The sequence below is a fragment of the Tachypleus tridentatus genome, chromosome 6, assembly GCF_004210375.1.
Source record: "Tachypleus tridentatus isolate NWPU-2018 chromosome 6, ASM421037v1, whole genome shotgun sequence".
In the NCBI taxonomy this organism is placed as follows: Eukaryota; Metazoa; Arthropoda; class Merostomata; order Xiphosura; family Limulidae; genus Tachypleus; species Tachypleus tridentatus.
Genome location: NC_134830.1, coordinates 9,899,217 through 9,920,565, shown reverse-complemented (window position 1 = coordinate 9,920,565; position 21,349 = coordinate 9,899,217). Strand labels below are relative to the sequence as shown.

Here is a 21,349-nt window from a genome sequence, read left to right as displayed (position 1 = left end):
AATAATGCAGTGTGTAGAATAACAGTGGAACAAAGTCAACTTAAGAATTCTAAGCTGTGAAGAATGCAAAATATGCAATGGTGCAGATTAAATATATTTTTTTTTACAACTGTCTGCTGTAAATAAGAAGAGACATGCATCATATGTCTACATATTATTAGTTGATTAAGTCTGGTTTCAAATGTTTTTATCTTTTACAAGTAAAATAAGCATTATAACAAATTTATCTTCAGCAGGCACTTTAGTATTTAATAATCACATATTTTAATGCATTTCTGGTCCAGCTTATTTCAATAGGAGTAAAAATTTCCATTGCAGAGTATTGAATGTATAGTACAAAACTGTATATGCTGAAATTACTCTCAGTTGTAATGTCTCTATTATACTAAGCATATGGCCTTAATCCTTGAAATAAAGATGTAACAAATTGAAGAGGAAATCTTTCCATTTATTTATTGGGTACTGAAAGATGAAAATAACTTATTTTAAATAAACTTTCAAATAATTTTCCAAATATTTTAGCACAACTATGAGTTGCAACCATTATTTATATTCACACAGTTTTAAGTGGTAATCAGTCAGTTTCTGCTTCTTTAGATAAATTACCTACACCCAAAGCCAGCAGTTTGTGTACTGCAATTGTGAGTGATGCTTCACAAAAAGAAACTTTCTAAAAGTATTGTAATAACTAAGAAAGCATCTATGTTTTTTGGACATTTAGAATTTTTATTTATTTTTTTATATTCCTGCTTAAAATGTTTATATATCCTAGGGATCCCAAGAAATATAAATATTGAATTTTATATTTTATAAATTTATAATGTATACAGATCATGTCTTTGTTGAATACCTAAGTCTAGTGCAATCTATTATCAGTGTCTGTCACCAACTGCAGGCTACAAAGTATTATATTTAATAGGTCATTATTCTTGCCACTATTACCAGCATTGTGTGCTTTGTCTCTATAATAGATGGTGCTGTGTGTAATTACCAACTGCTACTGATTTGAGTATTATATTGTATTCAGTTGTACGGTACTTAAATGGAAAACTAACAATTATTTTATTTTGTTTTGAATTTAATTGTATATTAACACCCTACATCTTCATTAAGTTTTTATTTCTCTCAAGGAAAGCCTGTATGAACAAAACTTTCAGACAACTGATATTCATAAAGTTGTGGAACTTTATATCAGTTCTTTTTTGATAAATGATGTTTGGTTGCCAGTGTTCACACCACCTGTGGTGTATGTTTGTGCTTACCTTTCTTTCTGAACTCTTCCTTTGAATATGTCATGTGCTGTTCATGAGAGTCATTATGTTATTAAAATAAAAATATTAAGCTCATATGATATTAGTTCAAATCCATTTCACTGAAGTGTTCTTTGTAATTTAACTCATTATTCCATCTCAAACATAGTTGTATTGCACTGGTGTGGTAATGATGTTCTATGTATGCATTTTTCATTATTTTATCAATATTATACAATTAGTTCAAACTGTTAATTCACACATTGAGGACAAGTTTAAAAAAGTTAGGAAATTTTATGAGTGTTAAAAATAGATAAACTGTGAAATATTATTTGAATATCTTTTAATAAATTATTGTCCATTCTTGTGATTTCATGAATATATTGATTTGCAGAGCATATGAGAACCACATCATTCCAGCAACTGCAATAAGACCTTACCTTGTCATTTTCTATGATAATCTGTGTGCACCTTGTATTCACACAGAACCTATCTGGCAAAAGGTAGCCTCAGAACTGGAACCAATAGGTAGGTTATAAAAGGTATGGTTCTATTAATAAAATTACAAAGGTATCATTATAAAAAGCTAGGTTTTTAAAGGTATGATAAGTTCAAACTTATTGTTGTTGCTTGCATTTTTATGCAATGTATCATAATTTTTTATTTGTAAACAGTATTATCATAAAAAGTTGGGCTTTTAAAGGTGTTATAAGCTCAAACTTATTATTGCTACTTGCATTTATGTATATCATAAGACTTGTTTCCAGTTTATGTCATGATAAAACTGTTTGATATGCAAATATAAGTTTTAATAGTAGTGTTATTGATGAAATTTTATATCAAGTACATATTTTGTAATGTGTAAACCATATACTTTCTCCTAACTCTAAAATAATTATGTAATGTACTTCATTCACGTTAAATTACCATAAGTATTGTGACAGCTCATTCTTTAACTAATAATGGGTTCACATCTACTAAATTTTCAAGCACATTCCATTATCTACAGTTGTTTAGAGATAACAAAGATCAAATGCCCAGCTGGAATCAAAATGTAATGAAAAAAAGGTGGGATGTATCTTTCCTGAAGGAATGATTATTGGATTCAGTATTGATAGTATGAGTGTGCAAAACATTTCAACCTATGTTTTCCAAATTCACTGTGGGATAATGTTCATAGACAGTGGAAGACCTTTGGATATGTTGATCTAGCATATCAAGTTGGCTGCCCAAGTTAAAAGATTTTTTTATTCATTTACAAATTTTATTTTTTCTACAGCACATTTTAAAAATAAAAGTGTGTTTATTTCATATTTGTCACCCACTACTTTAAATAAAAGTTCAGAACTGTATGACTATATACTATCTTTGGTTAAACTCCTGACTTCTTTGACGTGCTATCTATAATTGTTTCATCACAAAACAAAGATTTTCCAGGTGCCAAGAATATCAAAATTAAGATGAAGAATAGTAAAAAAAATATCTTACCAAGAGAGTTTACTTCTGTTCATCATTTTTAAGTTACAGATGTGTTTGATTCCAGTGTTGAGAATATGGATTTGACCATTTTTTCTCAACTGTTAGGAATGGTTTTGCAATTCTGTGAGATAAGACGTGCCTTTTTTTTTAACAGAATGATGTATGCCACTCTGCACAACTTGATTAGTAATGGTTTCAAACTTCCGAGATAATACCTCACCACATGCAAAATAGCTAGATCACTTATGCATCTCCTTTTAAATATTGCATGCCACTCGCCTTGAGATAAATCCCACCTAAAATTTACATTTAATGTGAGCTACATTAGTGCATGATGATGTAATCATGTGACAGTAGCCTTCCACTAATAGGACAGAACACAACCTCCTGATACAGTAACTTTCTTTGTAAAATTAATCAGTTACACAAGACTTGCAGATAGTGTATAAAATTTAAATTTCATATAAAGTTTTCTGGCTTTTTATCACTAAAGAAAATAGTTTTTTTTTTATTTTTATCTATCATGGATTATCAAGTGATGGTAACTTCCACTTTGTTCTTTGATAGCAGTGATGTCTTGTTTTTGTGCATTGTACTTGCTGTTTTGGGTTTATTTCCATTGGTTTTATCAGATGGTTTGTCATGTGCCAGGAGTTCTGAACATGGTAACAAACTGCCTCTCTTGGCAAAACAGAATTCTGATCATGGAGTGGTCTTTCCATTCTCAGGTGTTTACATTGGGGTTGTTCTTTGTTAGGCATATTTCTTATGAAAGCTTTCACCATTCTCAACACTAAATTTTCTCTCTTCAGGTTCACAGTTTGTCCTGGGTGATCAGTACTTTCAACCAAAACTATCCTCAGTATTTTCTGTGTTTCTTTGCTCCTATTCCTTCCTTATATCCTCACTTTCACAACTATTGCTCCTTGCTGGATCCTGTTGGTAGTGCCTCTTTGCCCTGTGTAGCTATATTTTCCTTGCTTTATTAAATGGCATCCAAGCTCACTCGTTTTCTGCCCCACCCCATGTGTAGGATTTGTCTAGTCCATTGTCATCAGGGTAGTACTTTCTGGTCACAGTCTTTTGTTTTTTAATACTGTTCCTATTTTTCTTTAACTCTGTTTGTCTATCAGTAGAAAGGGTAGTTTTCTTAATTATTGGTTCTTCAGCCTCTTCTTCGTCTGGGACATCCTTTTGTGGCCTACCTCTTTGCCTTTTTCACATGGTTGTTTTAGTTTTTGAGTGGATTTATCAACTGCACTTTGTCTTTCCTTTACTGTCAGGTTTTTCTTCTTCTGTTGTCTCCACTTTGTTTCTATCCTTCTTTCTTTACTGACCCCTTTATCTAATTCACATGCCTGACATGGACTTTGATGTGGTTTTACACATGCTTACAAATGCTGCTTCATTTATGGCTTCATGTTCATTATACGTTCTTTCTCTGGAGACATGTTTTTTTCTTCTCCTCATCCTTGATTGCTATCAAATGGATCTAGATACAGTTGATGCTTTCTTGATCTCTTTTATCATACCAACTTATTCCTCTTTCAAGACTTGTTCTTTTATCATTGGACTTTGGCTGCTTAGGGAGGTAATCATTCTTTCACATTTTGTCACATCTGATTCCTCAATTGTATTACTCTCTTGCATCTCATATTCACTGACCTTTAGATGAAGACCCTTGAGGCTGGCACAGATGTATCTGTAAACATTTGTCTCTTGTCATCATCATCATCTAGCTGTTTTGTCTCTTTGGTGATTAAGGCTTCGTTTAATCACTGTTATTCAATAAAACTATATGCTACCTTTGAGAGGGAGTAAGTATATTTCATTTTTTCCCACCATTTTTCCTTTTATAGGATCCTACCAGGTTACTTGTGTTATCTCCCATGTTTTACTTTATCTCTAAATACACACTAGGCTGGTGTAATGGAAAGTATTTAACCCATCTGACCTAGCTCTACCACTGCCTACTGATGAGATAAAGTGTTCTGCAAGACTACATATGGAATCTTGTGGCACTAAAAATGACTCAGTTACACTATCTAGATCTATTTCATGGAATATCATGGAAAAAACTAGCACCAGGAAAATGACTGCCCACTTCTTTGGCTTTCACTTGCTAGTTTTAGAAATTTGGTTTTTCAGTCACTCATTGCACTGTCTCCAATAAAATAACCTATCTTGCAAATATCTGGTGTATGTCCAGGCACTTCTTTGGTGTTCCAAATGTAAATTCCCTCCTTTCTTCACTGAGGTGACAGACCCTGTGAGGTTCTTTACTTATTACATACAACACAGTATGTATGTGGTGGGAACTAAGGTGGTGGTAGTACTAGCTGTGTAGTGCAACCCAGCCCTCAAACAAATAGTGTGCTCTCCTCCTGTGGGAAGAATTTGTCACCCCCTGTCTCAGTCTGTGCAGTTGAGGTGAAGTAAGGCACATACCATATGGTCTTATTGCACCATAGCCATGCTACATTTCTTGGCTCACCAACCATGTGTGAATGCTTGGCTGATCATGACAAAATTATGCCTTATCTCTGTAACACTAGAGGCTATTTTGCCTTTCCCTCTATTTCCTTTTAGGTGAAGAGTATATCCTGGATGAGATGAGATGCAGTTTCCCATGGGCATACCCCTATGGAGCCCCTGCCATCAGATGCTACATTTCCTGAGCTTTCCTTTCATGCACTTTATCAAGAGAGTTTATCTAAGCTTAATGTTTACCCAAATCTCAATATCATTTCAGTGTGGCATTCTAAATATTTTATATGAAGTATTGTTTAGGAAGTTAACATTTTCCTTGCTTGAAAATGTATTTCTTATAGATACCTCCTCACACCTTTCCACCCATCCTCCCCACTTCCAATGCACGTTCTTCTTGCTTCTAAAAATGAAATTATTTGAAGGATAAGTACTAAGGAGGAGTTACTGAGCAAGGAAGTTGTGGTGCTGTTCTTTTTGATGGTTGGCTGTTATTGCTTGATGATCTGTTCATACACTAGTGACATTCATGTTAGAAACATTTAATTCAAGGCAAGTCTCATAGGCAGATGCATCAGGAATAGAGCTATGAGAGGTGAGTGTCTATTGAAAATACATTTTCAGATAAGGAAGATGTTATTTTATGCATTTTAGCCTAAACTTCTAAACTGTATCAAAAATAGTAGCTCCAGAATATTTCAAAATACTGCTTTAGTAACAGAACTTAGAACTGCTTTATAAGAATAAGAGTTATTTGTTTCACCTGATTTGAAACAATGACTAGTAGCAGTTGTAAGCAAGATAATAAAGGATGTGATTGATTCCAAAGATGGGCTCAATTCCTGTTAAAGTGTAAAATGGGGGACCAAAGAAAACGTAAATACCCCTTTTTAAGTGTATACTGTTTTAGCTCTTTTAGTATAATAATGTCCTGTTATTTGACCATAATAGCAGTTATGTAATCAAATACTATTTAATTTAATCAACGTTGTGGAATATAATTGTTTTGGATTACTTGTACTTAAGTTATGCAGTCTTTTATAATTAATTATGTAGAAAGTGTTTGTTTCTTTTCATTTCTGTTTACATAGGAGTCGGCTTAGCAGCTATTCATGTGCAGAATGAACCAGCCCTTATAAAAAAGATTGGGGTGAACTCGCTGCCATATCTTGTAGGTTATTGATGGTAGATTTATTCATTATAAGAATGACCAGCTAAGCTTTGCAGAATCGTTGAATTTACTCGTAAATTGTTTCCATACAAAACAGTAGTTAATGTAAATGATGACTCCCTTGAGGAATTTTTAAATGGATGGTCTGACAATAAGGTCAGGGCACTTTTCTTCAGTCAAGTGGAACTCCCTCGTCATGTTATCTTCTATTGGCCTATCAGTACAATACACGTGCTTTATTTGGGTTTATCAATCTTGGAAGCCCAGGAGTTGATGAGATTTGTAGACGCTATGGAGTAAACAAACAAATGGAATCTTTACTGGTCTTCAGTGAGAATGTCACATCTCCAGTGGCAACTCTTAGCATGAGTGAACTTGCTCCTCAAACAATGCAGGATGTTCTGGAAGCTAACAAATTTCTTCTTCTCCCACGTTTGTCTTCTCAGCAACTTTTTGACCAAATCTGCCCTCCAGAGGCAGCAAAGTCTAGGAAATTGCTATGCGTTATTCTCATCACTCAAAACACTCAAAGCCATGACCCATATCGAGCTGCAATGAGAAATTTTATTCAGTTTAGTACCTACCCAAGAGGAAAAGTTCGGTAAGTTATTCTTATTTCATTTTTTACTACATTATTCACCAGAAATAGAAATAGATAGTGCCTCAGTGCTTGTGCTAAAATGTTTTTGTGCTTACAGCAAGCCATTGTAAGATCTCTCATTCCTGTATGTAGTTATATGAATTGCTCTAGACTATACTCCTTCACCAATATGAGTGTGACATATCCTTTTTGCACAATTTTCCTTTTGAGCACTAAGTGTAAACCAAAATCTCACTCGTTTCCTTGGCAATGCATCATTTAGATTTGTCATTTTATTAGGATTTCAGTGAAATAGAAATATTTCATTGTTGCATGCAACTTTTGAACTGAAAATAATTTTAATTAAATCTTCTAATAAGAATTACCATCTTGCTTTTATTTAATTAATTTCCTTAAGTAACCGAACTACAAGATTTAGGAGAAATGTTTAAGAGACTATGATATGTCTTTTTTGTAGTAACTATTGCCCATTATTGTTTCCATATCCATACTTTTGTATTAGTTTCAGGCAAACAGTGATAATTAACCTTAGTTTCAAAAACAAATACATAGAATAAGAAAATAAAATGCATATAAAAAAGAAGACAAAAAAGGAAAAAAATTGTTTAAAAATACTACAAATAATAATTTCACTTAATTCAGTTTTGTGTGTCATATTGAACAGAAATTCTAATTTCACCTTTCTGATACCTCCTCTGCAGTAGTAGTTTTAGTTTATTCCAGTGGCAACTGAGATACTTTGGTGGTGAACAAAGGTGCCACTATTATTGATTCTATCATACATTTTTTGTCTCAGACCAAGGACTATGCTTTCTGCTTCTGTAGAGGCTGTCTTGTCTTTGAAAGATTTTGATCAGCTTTTCTCATAACCTGCTTTTTCTACTGGTTCTTCTATGATTAACAAGGATCAGGTAACCACATTTTTGTCTGTAGCTTTAGGAGCTTATGTATGTGACTTTTGTTTTCTCTTACCACGATTGTTAACACTGGTTCATTCTAATATTTTTTCATTTTCTCTTCCTGATCTGTTTCTGCATTAATGCAAATTATTTTCAATCTGAGATTTGTGCTGACTTCTCAAGAATTTTTCTTTGTTGTTAGGATCTTACCTCTATTTTTCTGGTTCTCTCCTAATCCGAATCTCTTCTTCCAGCTAGGAGATCTTCTTCTTATACTTAACTCCTGACTCACTCTCAGTATGATTATATTCAACTTTCTGAAGCTGCACTGTAACCCCCAACAGATTTATTAGAAAAGGTCACATATCCATTCTCCATACTCTCTGAATTTTTTCAACAGTTGCTGAATTGTTTCGTTTGTTTGTGTTTGTTTCCAGGATTTTATTGGCTAAGATATCTTACTTTCTGGAGTTAAATCTTTCAATCTGTATTATCAATTTGTGACAATGAAGGTAATATTATAATGTGTGTTATAATTTGAACTTTTAGGTTACATAAGTTAAAATTCCTTTGTTTAAAAGGAAACTTTTTAAAACTGCAGTTTTTAAGTTAAGTGATCAACACGCTATGAAGAATCTGAACCGTAGTTACAGTTCACTCATAGCCACATAAACTGGCAATGTACTTGAGTATGTATACAGTAAATACATGTTTTTGACTTACTTGACATGTGACATCGAAATATGTAGTTGATTTGTCTGGAAAACAGATATAAATTTTCCAAACCTTGACATGTACCATGTCCACCTTCTATACTTGAGATCTACAAAATACGTGTAGTTAGTTTACAGAAGTATACATAGTGGTATAAAAGAATGAGGTTTACACTATACTCAAACAACAGTTAATTTTAAATTGCCATGCAGTTTTCCTCAGAGTGTGCATGTAACTGCCATTATTATTGTATGCTTGATTGACTATAGCACTTATAGCAGTTTCTTATTTAAATATGCTACAGTTAGAAATGCAGTTAAGTTGTATTTAGGTCTTACTATTATCTTGTAGTTAATTATTTATTGATTATGTTTTTAAAATCATATTTAAATGTTTTACTATTTTTAACTTCTTGTTGCCTATTTTGTGAGAGTGGCATCATTTGCATCTGGAAAGCATTAGTGAAATGAGTCTGTATGTGTGCGAGTTGTCATATAATAACAGTAAAGTTCTGGGGCTACCAGTTAATGGATCATCATTAATAATAATAAACTAAGAATTGGAAAGGGAAATTAAAAATGAGCTGTAAGTGAAACGGTAAAGACATGAAATTATGCATATTTAAAAATCCAAGTTTCAGAATACTTCTATGAAGAGCTAATAGGTGTTCAAATACTATCATTTTTTAATTTTAAACATTTCATTGCACTGCACATTGATGATAATAACTACAGTTAGTGGTGTGGTAGAGAAAACACTTGATATTCATTTAAAAGGCTCTAGTGATTATATAAATGAAATGTAAGATAAATATGATGACAAATATTATTTTTATACTTCATATACAAATTCACCTTTCAGGTCAACTATTCAGAATCCAAGTCCAACTACATTAAGTTATGAATTCTTTTAATAGAACTAAAAGAAAAAATAAAAATATTTTATCACTACAATCTTGTAGAAATGCTCTTGTCAAATTTTAAACAGTTTCATCTGCTACTTTTGTTTTTGAAACAGAATATGATGAAAGTGATTTTAGCTATGAGTAAAATTCCCTAGTCAGTTCTAATAGGGTTAAACAGGAAGGTATTTATTCTTGAGACATTTGATTTCCTGCTCTAGAACCGTGGGTCTGTACTATTATTTTTGTGTGCTTGTTTCTTTTCGAATTTTGCACAAAGCTACACGAAGGCTATCTGTGCTAGCTGTCCCTAATTTAGCAGTGTAAGACTAGAGGGAAGGCCAGTTAGTCATCACCACCCACTGCCAACTCTTGGGCTACTCTTACCAATGAATAGTGGGATTGACCATCACATTATAACATTCCCACGGCTCAAAGGGCGAGCATGTTTGGTGCCACCTGGGATTCAAACCAGCGACCATCAGATTACATGTTAAACGCCATATATAGTGGCCCTATATAAATTGGCTGTAGTGGTGGTAAAAAATTTAACAGGCCATAACCACACAATATAATCATGTTGACTAACACTTATAAGTGGATAGAGAAGGGGGAAGTAACTTGGACTCACAGGTGGCAATCTATGAGATGAGAGTTTTTTAAACAACAACATGATCTAGACTCTGACTTGTCAAAAGTAGTCTTGTTGAAATGCTATGAACTTTGCTATGGAAAGTTTACACCAATAGTTCAGAGAGGTCAAACCTAACACTTGAGAAAATACTTCAGTTTGTGGCACTTCTTCAGTGATATATCACAAGGTGGACTGACTATAAAGATAGGACTGATAGATTTATTAACACATGAACAGCTCCACTGACAAGTCACTATTCCTAAAAGAGAAAGCACCAATATTAGTGGACAAGATGACAATATGGCAGAACCATATATAGGAGTCTATAAAGGGAGTATAACTGGCAAGTAAAAGAATAATCAGTCAAAGTCAAAACCAAAGATGTCTAACCAGAAACTGATGCCACCTGCGGTGAGAAAAACGTCATCAGACAAAATAGAGAGTAGATGATGTGCTTGTTATAAAATGGAGCACATTTTGAGTGAGTGCAAATTTGTTATCAACAAGTAACAGCAGAAATATCAGCTGGAACTACTTACAAAGATGGTGCTGACAAGAAACAAGAAAAGCGTGTCACAATTGGTGCTGCAACTGCCAGGAAAAGCAGAATAAAGACAACTCATCAGCTTCACCACAGTAAGGAAATGCTGTAACCATGAATAAACAATGTATTATTAATGATCATCTCAAGTTAGCGAATAGGTCAACAGTGCCATTGGTGATTGGAGTATGTTAAAATGTCAAGATGTGCCAACAAACAACAACATGTCAGTAGGTAAGAACTATGTTTTGGACAAAAAAAAATGAAAATCCAATGAGAGGCTGGTGCAGCAATGATAACCAGATTAGTATCTGATGACAAGATAACAGGCAAGGTACAGCTGTGTGTGTGTGATGATTGATATGACAGTGAGAAAGTTTCACACAGCCAGAATAATGATGCCTTGGTGACTGGCAGTATACTAGGCCATAGATGTTTGAAGGAATCAGGAAGAAAAAGATACTGATTATGCATCTGCAACCACCACAAGAGCTCAAGAAAATAAAGCAAGCCCCTTTGAACCTTGAAAGGTGACATCCCAAACATAGGTTTATGGGAACTTAAAGAAGCACACAGAAGAAAGACTCTTCTCTGCAAAACTTTAGGACAATAGCTTGGATAAACTCAAACATGAAACTAGGAGGAAGGGGATTTACAAAATACAGAGAACCAGAAAGGGATGCTACACCAGATCTGTTATACTGGAGAAGTTAAACAGATCAAAGTAACAACAGTATCCAGAATAAGTTGATAAAGTCAGTTGATTGTGAGAGGACACCTAAGAGCAAAGAAGATGCAGCCAAAATTGTCAGGAATTTCCATTAGCTGGAGGGTCATTAGGGGTGTGACTAGATTCTGCAGATAATGTGACATCTGCCAGAAGACAATACTGAGAGGAAATGTACCCAAGGTGCCACTGGTGAATATGTCACTCATATAAGAGCTGTTCATCAGAGTAGCTGTGAAGTTCATTTAATCACTTCCACCTGTGTGCAACAAGGGGAACTGATACATGTGACACATTACCAAAAAACCATAACACTGCTGAAGGCAAAGGTGAAGAGAGTAGCAGAAGCCTACTCTTGGAAGTGTTGTGCAGAGTAGGCTTTCCAAAAGAAGTCTGGAGTGACAAATGGACTCATTTTACTTTTGAATTGATCAACACTAGGCCACTCTTTACCACCTCATACTACTTCAGATGTAATGGATTTTGTGAGAGAGTCAGCAGAGTCTGAAATAGCCAAGGAAGATCACATCACTTATTTGCTTACCAAGAAATCCCACAAGTGAGTACAGAATTCTCACTCTTCACATTACTATATGGAAGAACAGTACAAAATCCAATGCATATTTTGAAAGAACTAAACAGAAGAAGAACAGTCAGAAGGGAGGAACATATAACAGTTCATGTTAGACCTCAGAAATCATCTTGAGGAGACCTATCAACTCTCTTAAGAAAGTTTTTATGTAGCTAAAGACAGTCAGAAGCTCTTCTGTGACAAGAAAGCCAAGGATCAACATTTCAAAGTCAGATAACAACAAAGTAACCTTGAAGGAGAAAGAACCTTTCAAAGTGCAGAAAGTGGTCAATAGAATAGACTGTATGGCAAAAGGTCAAAGTATAATCCAAAACTACTTTGCCAGTCTGTTAAAGAGGTACTTAAAAAGAGAAGAAGGTGCAGCTGTTGAGGCATGGAAAGACTTTGCAAATATAGCTGTTATAGATGCAGAACCTAAAGATGACTTTGTTTTAGAAGATAAAGGCCTAGGACCTCTGGATGGATATGAGATGTAGAAAGATATCAAATGGCAAGCAGAAGAAAGAGCTACTAGATATACCATGACAGTTTGTGGATGTCTTCTCAGATTGACCACGCAAGACAGACTTTGTACAACACAAGATCAAAAAGCATAACTGAGTATCTAGTGAGGGTGAAGTCCTGCCAGTGATTTGATGAAGTAAGAAGTTGAGGTAATGCTAAAAGACAGATTCATTGAACCAGAGATTCAGCTTACTGTTCACCAGTGGTAATTGCAAGTAAGAGGGATGGCTCAAACCACTTTTGCACAGGTATCTAAATGTTGAACCTCATGATGAAGTTCAGCTATTAATCTATTGGCAACCCAGTTATCATGGTTAAAGTAAATGGGGCCATATTCTTTACTAAGATCAACTTCAGTAAGAGTTATTGGCAGATCCCAGTTTAGACAGAATCTAAAGTGAATAAGACCTTTGTGACACTAAACAGAGTTTACCAATTCAAAAAGATGCCATTTGGATAATTCAGTTTAGCAGTGACATTCAACTACATGAGAAAAAGACTGAGCAAAATAATTTTGACCCACACAGCCAGGTTGGAAGATCACCTGAAGAAACTCGGAGAGCTGTTGGAGCAAGTACGGGCAGTAGGTCTAATCATCAGATCATTTAATTGCTGCATTAGGTATTTTGTGCTGGGCTTTGTTGGACACAAAGTGGGTGAATGAAAGATGGCCAAAGAAGAAAAGAAGAAAACCAGCATACAAGATGTATCAGCTCTGATGACCAAGCAGCAAGTCAGCTCCTATCTGAGGTTAGTGAGATACTATAGAAAACTCACATCAAACTATGCTGAAGTCACTTCCCCTAACTAACCTAACCAAGAAAGGGCAACTCTACAAGGTGAAATGGAAACATCCATGGCCTATGGCAGTACAGAAGTTGAATACTAATGTTAGTCTTCAACTAAACGTTCATCATTCAGGCCAATACATCAGACATTACAATTAAACCAGTACCTTTGAAAGAACATTTATACAGATTGCTTCCCATATTGTATCTGAGTAAAATGGTGTCGAAGAGTGAGAAGAACTACACTGTTATTGAACAAATATGTCTGTCCATCATAATTGCCATACAGAAATTAGACAACTTCCTCTGTGCAAAGGATTTCAACCAGAAGGACCACTAGCCACTTACATACATCCATGGGTGCAAAATCAACAGTTCAAATGGGGTTTATAGCTTCAAATCTACCCATTCAACATTGAGATTATAATGAGAACTGCAAATTTTGGTGCAGAATGTATGGGTATACTTTATACATGAACTGAAAATCTTTGTATATAGTATTAAAAAGTATTGTAAATAATTTGTTGGAGATGGGCTTATTTTAGACGTACACAACTCTTTCCATTAATTTTAATGTCAATTTTATGATTTAGATAGTTTAGATAGCATAAGAATAAAATTTAGTTATTTCTAGAAGTGATAGCTTATTAAAGATTTATATAACTGTTTACAAATCATACCTTGTGTAGTTCAGTAGTTACAAATCAATGATTGTTATATTACTGTGTCATGTTAAAGAACATTCTAAGTTTTTCTCATTGTTTTGATTAAATATCATTGCTTTGTAATATCCAGTAATGTTTAGAACGTTCTAGACCTCTGTTGGGATATAAATAGGCATCAAATATTTAGTTAAAAAATTAGATCTAAACTGAGTGATTGGGAGTTTAGCCATGAACAGTATATAGTGACAGTTTTTGAAGTGAAATTATCACAAACTATTATAATAACAGACTCTAGAAAAATAATTTGTCTTGTTAACTGTTTTCTAATGTAACTGAATCTGCCTGTGTGGACTTTGATGAAAAAGAGACAATTATTTAATGCTGTGGATAGAACTGTGATAACCTACAGTGTAAGAAACATTTGTATATATATTTAACTTATTTTAATATGTTATTCTAAGAGAAGTGGAATATTACTGTTTGTTTATTGTGGAAGCTTATTTCCAAGAAGTGGCAGACACCAATTGTAAAGGGTCTTCCTATGGTCAGAGGTCAAAGCGCATGTCACCACATTTGTATAACTTGCATTCAAAATTTTATTAAACTACCATTGTATGAATGTGTTTAAATAAGTTTGGTGTCAAATTATAGATTATGATTGATATTTTAGTTTTATACATTAGTTAATTTCTTAATTTAAAAATGAATAATAAAAAATCCTAAATTAGTAACATTAACAAATTAGAATATAAAATTATTACCTCCTATCTATTCTATTTGCTGAGATATCACTATATTTAATAAATCTAATAAAGTGGCTTCACCCACTTTTTTCATTTTTGGAAATACTTCCTTACATGTATCTACTTTTCTCTCTCATGGCTTTATAACCTATCAGAAGATCAGAATTTCCTCAATTTAGTTTTATAATTCTCTTGGATTTGGAAAGTTCCCAAGGGTTTGTGTGTGTGTGTGTGTATGTCTTAATTTAAAAGGAAAAGATAAGTGAAAATGTTGTTCGAAATATTATGTTTATTTAAACCCACATACAGCTGAGATACTAAGCCTGATAGCTTGTACTAGATTTCTATGGTATTAATATAGTAATTTATCATTTTATGTTATTTCAAAATGCATATAGAAAACCACAAAAATAATTTTGTTTTACATCTTCCCCCTTCAAAGTGGATGTGGTGAGGGGACATCCTAGATATGGTTCTGTACTTCCAGTTTACCTCCTCTGAATTGTAAGGCCATTGGAGATATACCCATTTAAGTTACTCCCCATGGTATTTTGAATTCCTCTCAAGAAATGATCATTGAGAAGGATTTGAAGAACATTCCAGAGTCAGAGATCCTTACTGATTTCTCCAGCCAAAGCTTTTCTTGCTTAGCACCATATCTCTTCTTGCAAGGACAGAATTATGTTGCCAACCAGTGCTCTAACTTTGATGTTTAAATCACCATGTCTAGGCAAGTTATTTGAACTGTGAGGTTTGACCATACATTCTAGATTTATTTTCTCTGAAGAGGTGAGTAATGTATTTCAGATAGATATTCACCTCACCAAAGATTCACTCTACCTTTTCACTTATGCTGTATCTATTTGTCTCATCAGGAATAAGCTTTTGGTTAATGCACAGTGCTCAAGTTGGTACTGTGCAAGGTTAATATGCCCTCTTCCTGTTTGTTGAAGATATAGTCTAATTCTGATTGTTTAATAAACTAGTGCAGTATATGTAAAATATGGGATGAAAACTACTACAATGGCTTAGTGCATAGATAAAACATTTTCATTAGTAATGCTGAGGCACTAGATTATTTTTCTGTGGAGAGATGAGTATCTAATGGAAATAGCTTACCAGGTAGAGAAAATACTAACTTTTTAATAATGTGTAAACTTTAGTTCTATAAAAGTAAATAAGCTCTTAACTCTCTCAACACAGACTTAGCCAATTTTATCAACCATGTGACCTCTTTGTACTCATTTAATGTCTTTATAAATTTAATTCTTTTAACTTTGAATTTAGTGTCTGTATCTTCACAAAACTTGGCAGTCACTTAACTAACATTGTAAGTCTGTCATAAACTAAAAAAAATTATTTTTAGTGAAGTATTTTTAATAAACTAAAATAAAGATTTGTTCATGAATATATTGAGTATTTGTTTTGAATAGCATGTGTGTAAAGTAATTATCATGTTAACATGTAATTAAAGGTAGTGATTAAAATATTTGCAGTTCTCATTCATTATGTATGGACATTAACCTTCAAACCCAAGCAAAAATTTCTTCTGAACACTTGGTTAGATGTGCTTGTTTGCTTTAATTGCTGCTAAGAGAAACATTGTTACTATAACCAAACGTAGGACTGTTAGAATTATTTATATAATTTTCTACAAATTGAGTTTTGCTTTTTTGTGTTTTTTTCTAAATGTTGTATATGTTGTTTAAATTTGTTGACTGTTAATCTTGGTTTTAGTTCTTAAGTGAAGCATGAGTTATTTAACAGTTCATCTATCACTGTAAATACATTTTTTGGCTTTATTTCATCAAAATGTTTTTTTCTTTTGAAAAGTGTTCAGCAGTTCCAGAATTATGAGATTTATCTGGTCATTTGTTTATTTTGTTGTACTACAGAAGCTTGACAGTAAACTACTGCCTTACCAATGTGATGAGCAGTTTTGAACTTAGTGAATATAAAATGATCCTTGATATCTTATAAACATTTTGTTCATTCTCATGTTCTGTACAAACTGCTGCTAGTGTCAGCCCTTGTTCTAGAAAAACAAAAGGAGTGAAATATTATCATTTATTTCACACTTAAACATATTAGTTAACTCCATACTGCAAATAATATGTAATTACATGTTAACTCTCCATTCACAGACTTGACCATTTTCACAGACCTTGTAAGCATCATGAAATCACACATACTACAATGCTGAATGTATTACATATACCTTTACATTATTTGGCAAGCTTTTAGTAAATATTACAAGCCTGTTCTACTCAAAAAATTATTTTTAATAAAGTAATTTTACTAAAGATTTGCTGCAAAGCCTTTACTGGAGTTAATCTGAATGTACAGTGATTTTGATGCTAAGAATAGAAAGTTTCATCTTGCAGTTTTAAGTTTCATTTGCATAACTTCTAGAACCTCCTAAGTGAATATTTAAAATTCGTTTTTCAAGAAAACTTTGTATTTTATCTGTTATTTCCTCTGTCCTGACACTAACTTTTGGAAAATCAGTGGTGTTGGGTATAAAAATGAAAAGTTCAAAATACCAAATAAATCTAAATTACAATTTTTTCTTTCTTGTATTGTATTTTCTGTGTATTGTAAAAGAAAATAACAACAATTTATTATTACAGCCAAAGTTAAAGTACTTTTCAAATACATTGCTGGTCAAAATCTTAGACCAATGAACATAAAGAAAAAATATGCATTTTGCATTATTAGACTCAACCACTTATTTGCATAGAACTTCGAAAGATGAAAATAAGAAAAGGGAAAATAAAAATAAAAACATTTTTAGCATTTAATAGGGAAAATATGAACACCATGAAATTAGACTGAATACTAGCTGGTAAAAAGTTTAAGACCATACTAAAAAAAAAAGTCCTAAACAGGGTAGGAAATGCCTACAAGAGGTCTCAGTAGTGAGTTGCATGGCCATCATTGTGAATAACTACAAACATTCACTTTGGTATGGTCGATATAAGTGTTTGCAGAAGGCTGGCTTGAACGTTATTCCAAGTGCTGAAGGTGGCATTACGAATATTATGCACTATTTGGAATTGACGTCCATTTCTATAGACTTCCCTTGCCATCCACCCCCAAATATTTCCAATGGGATTCAGTTCGGGCGAACAGGCTGGATGGTCCAAAAGAATCACATTATTCGTTATGAAAAAGTCCTTTGTCCTCCAGGCATTGTGGATTGCAGCATTGTCCTGCTGAAAGATCCAGTCATTTCCACACAAGCAAAGGCCTTCAGTCAATAAAGATGCTCTCTCCAACATGACAGTGTAGCCAGCCATTGTTTGATGCCCCTGTATAAACTGAAGCTCCATTGTTCTATGGAAGGAGAAAGCACCCCAGATCTAGATGGAACCTCCTCCACTGTGTCGTATAGAAAATGTCTATGGTGGGATATCCTTATCATGCCAGTAACGTTGGAAGCCATCTGAACCATCCAGATTAATTGTTTTCTCATTAGAGAACAAAACCTTCTTCCACTTTTCTACATCCTATGTTTTGTGCTTCTCAGCAACATTTAACCAAGCTGTTTTGTGATGTGGAAGGAGGCATGGCCTTTGAAGACGTTTACGGTTTTTAAAGATTTTATCTTGTACATGCCGTCTTATTGTTCTTGAGCTGCATTCTACATCTGTAAGGGCTTTAATCTGGTTCAATAATCGGCTGGTGTCTTGCCGGACAACCTGTTGAATCCTCCTGCTCAATGTCAGTGAAATTTTCTTGGGCCGACCACTTGAAATTTTCTTTCCATATATCTTGGGTTTTTTTAAGAAATTTGCAACAGCAGTTTTACTCTGCCCAATTTCACCAGCGATGGTACGTGTAGAGAGACCTTGCTTTTGCAGCTCGACAATTCTGCCACGTTCAAACTCTGTCAACCTTTTAACTTTTGCCATTTTTTTACGCAATGTAACACAGGAGATGTCAGTTGGAGATGTTGACACTGCTAATGCTTGAACATAAATGACTAAATTGTGTTGCATGTTTACAGATTAACTCTTCATTTCTTAAACTTTTGACGAGCTAGTATTTAGGTTAACTTCATAGTTTTCACATTTTCCCTGTTAAATGCTAAAAAAGTTTTTTATTTTTATTTTCCCTTTTCTTATTTTCATCTTTCAAAGCTCTACTCAAATAAGTGGTTAAGTCTAACAATGCAAAATGCATATTTTTTCTTTATGTTCATTCACCTTACAATTTTGGCCAGCTGTGTTGTGTATCTGGGTGATTTAGATATATTACTTTACAGGTGCACTTAGACTACAGTTAAAACTAGTTTCATTGCAGAGCAACTTTTATAAACAAAGGATAGAATAACTGGGCTGCTGTTCTGTTTCATAATGTTTGGGCTGCTGTACTGTTTCATAATGTGTGGGCTGCTGTTCTGTTTCATAATGTGTGGGCTACTGTACTGTTTCATAATGTTTGGGCTGCTGTACTGTTTCATAATGTTTAGGCTGCTGTACTGTTTCATAATGTTTGGGCTGCTGTACTGTTTCATAATGTGTGGGCTGCTGTACTGTTTCATAATGTTTGGGCTGCTATTCTGTTTCATAATGTGGCAGCTGTACTGTTTCAGGTGTTTACTCTTGATAATGTGTGGGCAGCTGTACTGTTTCAAGTGTTTACTCTTGACAATGTGTGGGCAGCTGTACTGTTTCAAGTGTTTACTCTTGACAATGTGTGGGCAGCTGTACTGTTTCAAGTGTTTACTCTTGATAATGTGTGGGCTGCTGTACTGTTTCATAATGTGTCTGCTGTACTGTTTCAGGTGTTTACTCTTGATAATGTGTGGGCTGCTGTACTGTTTCAAGTGTTTACTCTTGATGATGTGTGGGCTGCTGTACTATTTCAAGTGTTTACTCTTGATAATGTGTGGGCAGCTGTACTGTTTCAAGTGTTTACTCTTGATAATGTGTGGGCTGCTGTACTGTTTCATAATGTTTGGGCTGCTATTCTGTTTCATAATGTGGCAGCTGTACTGTTTCAGGTGTTTACTCTTGATAATGTGTGGGCAGCTGTACTGTTTCAAGTGTTTACTCTTGATAATGTGTGGGCAGCTGTACTGTTTCATAATGTTTGGGCTGCTGTTTTGTTTCATAATGTGTCTGCTGTACTGTTTCATAATGTGTGGGCAGCTGTACTGTTTCAGGTGTTTACTCTTGATAATGTGTGGGCAGCTGTACTGTTTCAAGTGTTTACTCTTGATAATGTGTGGGCAGCTGTACTGTTTCAAGTGTTTACTCTTGATAATGTGTGGGCAGCTGTACTGTTTCAAGTGTTTACTCTTGATAATGTGTGGGCAGCTGTACTATTTCAAGTGTTTACTCTTGATAATGTGTGGGCAGCTGTACTGTTTCAAGTGTTTACTCTTGATAATGTGTGGGCTGCTATACTGTTTCAAGTGTTTACTCTTGATAATGTGTGGGCAGCTGTACTGTTTCAAGTGTTTACTCTTGATAATGTGTGGGCAGCTGTACTGTTTCATAATGTTTGGGCTGCTGTTTTGTTTCATAATGTGTCTGCTGTACTGTTTCATAATGTGTGGGCAGCTGTACTGTTTCAGGTGTTTACTCTTGATAATGTGTGGGCTGCTGTACTGTTTCATAATGTGTCTGCTGTACTGTTTCAGGTGTTTACTCTTGATAATGTGTGGGCTGCTGTACTGTTTCAAGTGTTTACTCTTGATGATGTGTGGGCTGCTGTACTATTTCAAGTGTTTACTCTTGATAATGTGTGGGCAGCTGTACTGTTTCAAGTGTTTACTCTTGATAATGTGTGGGCAGCTGTACTGTTTCAAGTGTTTACTCTTGATAATGTGTGGGCAGCTGTACTGTTTCAAGTGTTTACTCTTGATAATGTGTGGGCAGCTGTACTGTTTCAAGTGTTTACTCTTGATAATGTGTGGGCAGCTGTACTGTTTCAAGTGTTTACTCTTGATAATGTGTGGGCTGCTGTACTGTTTCAAGTGTTTACTCTTGATAATGTGTGGGCAGCTGTACTGTTTCAAGTGTTTACTCTTGATAATGTGTGGGCAGCTGTACTGTTTCATAATGTTTGGGCTGCTGTTTTGTTTCATAATGTGTCTGCTGTACTGTTTCATAATGTGTGGGCAGCTGTACTGTTTCAGGTGTTTACTCTTGATAATGTGTGGGCAGCTGTACTGTTTCAAGTGTTTACTCTTGATAATGTGTGGGCAGCTGTACTGTTTCAAGTGTTTACCTTGATAATGTGTGGGCAGCTGTACTATTTCAAGTGTTTACTCTTGATAATGTGTGGGCAGCTGTACTGTTTCAAGTGTTTACTCTTGATAATGTGTGGGCTGCTGTACTGTTTCAAGTGTTTACTCTTGATAATGTGTGGGCAGCTGTACTGTTTCAAGTGTTTACTCTTGATAATGTGTGGGCAGCTGTACTGTTTCATAATGTTTGGGCTGCTGTTTTGTTTCATAATGTGTCTGCTGTACTGTTTCATAATGTGTGGGCAGCTGTACTGTTTCAGGTGTTTACTCTTGATAATGTGTGGGCAGCTGTACTGTTTCAAGTGTTTACTCTTGACAATGTGTGGGCAGCTGTACTGTTTCAAGTGTTTACTCTTGATAATGTGTGGGCTGCTGTACTGTTTCAAGTGTTTAC

At 34.5% G+C, this 21,349-nt stretch overlaps 1 protein-coding gene and 1 pseudogene across 2 annotated transcripts in view; both read left to right on the top strand.

Annotated features, from left to right (window-relative positions):
* The window catches only part of LOC143251916 (26S proteasome regulatory subunit 8), a 291,595-nt gene that overhangs the window by 169,120 nt on the left and 101,126 nt on the right, over positions 1 to 21,349 (top strand). The gene's annotated exons all lie outside the window — the stretch shown is intronic.
* The window catches only part of LOC143254438 (dnaJ homolog subfamily C member 16-like), a 60,134-nt pseudogene that overhangs the window by 10,344 nt on the left and 28,441 nt on the right, over positions 1 to 21,349 (top strand).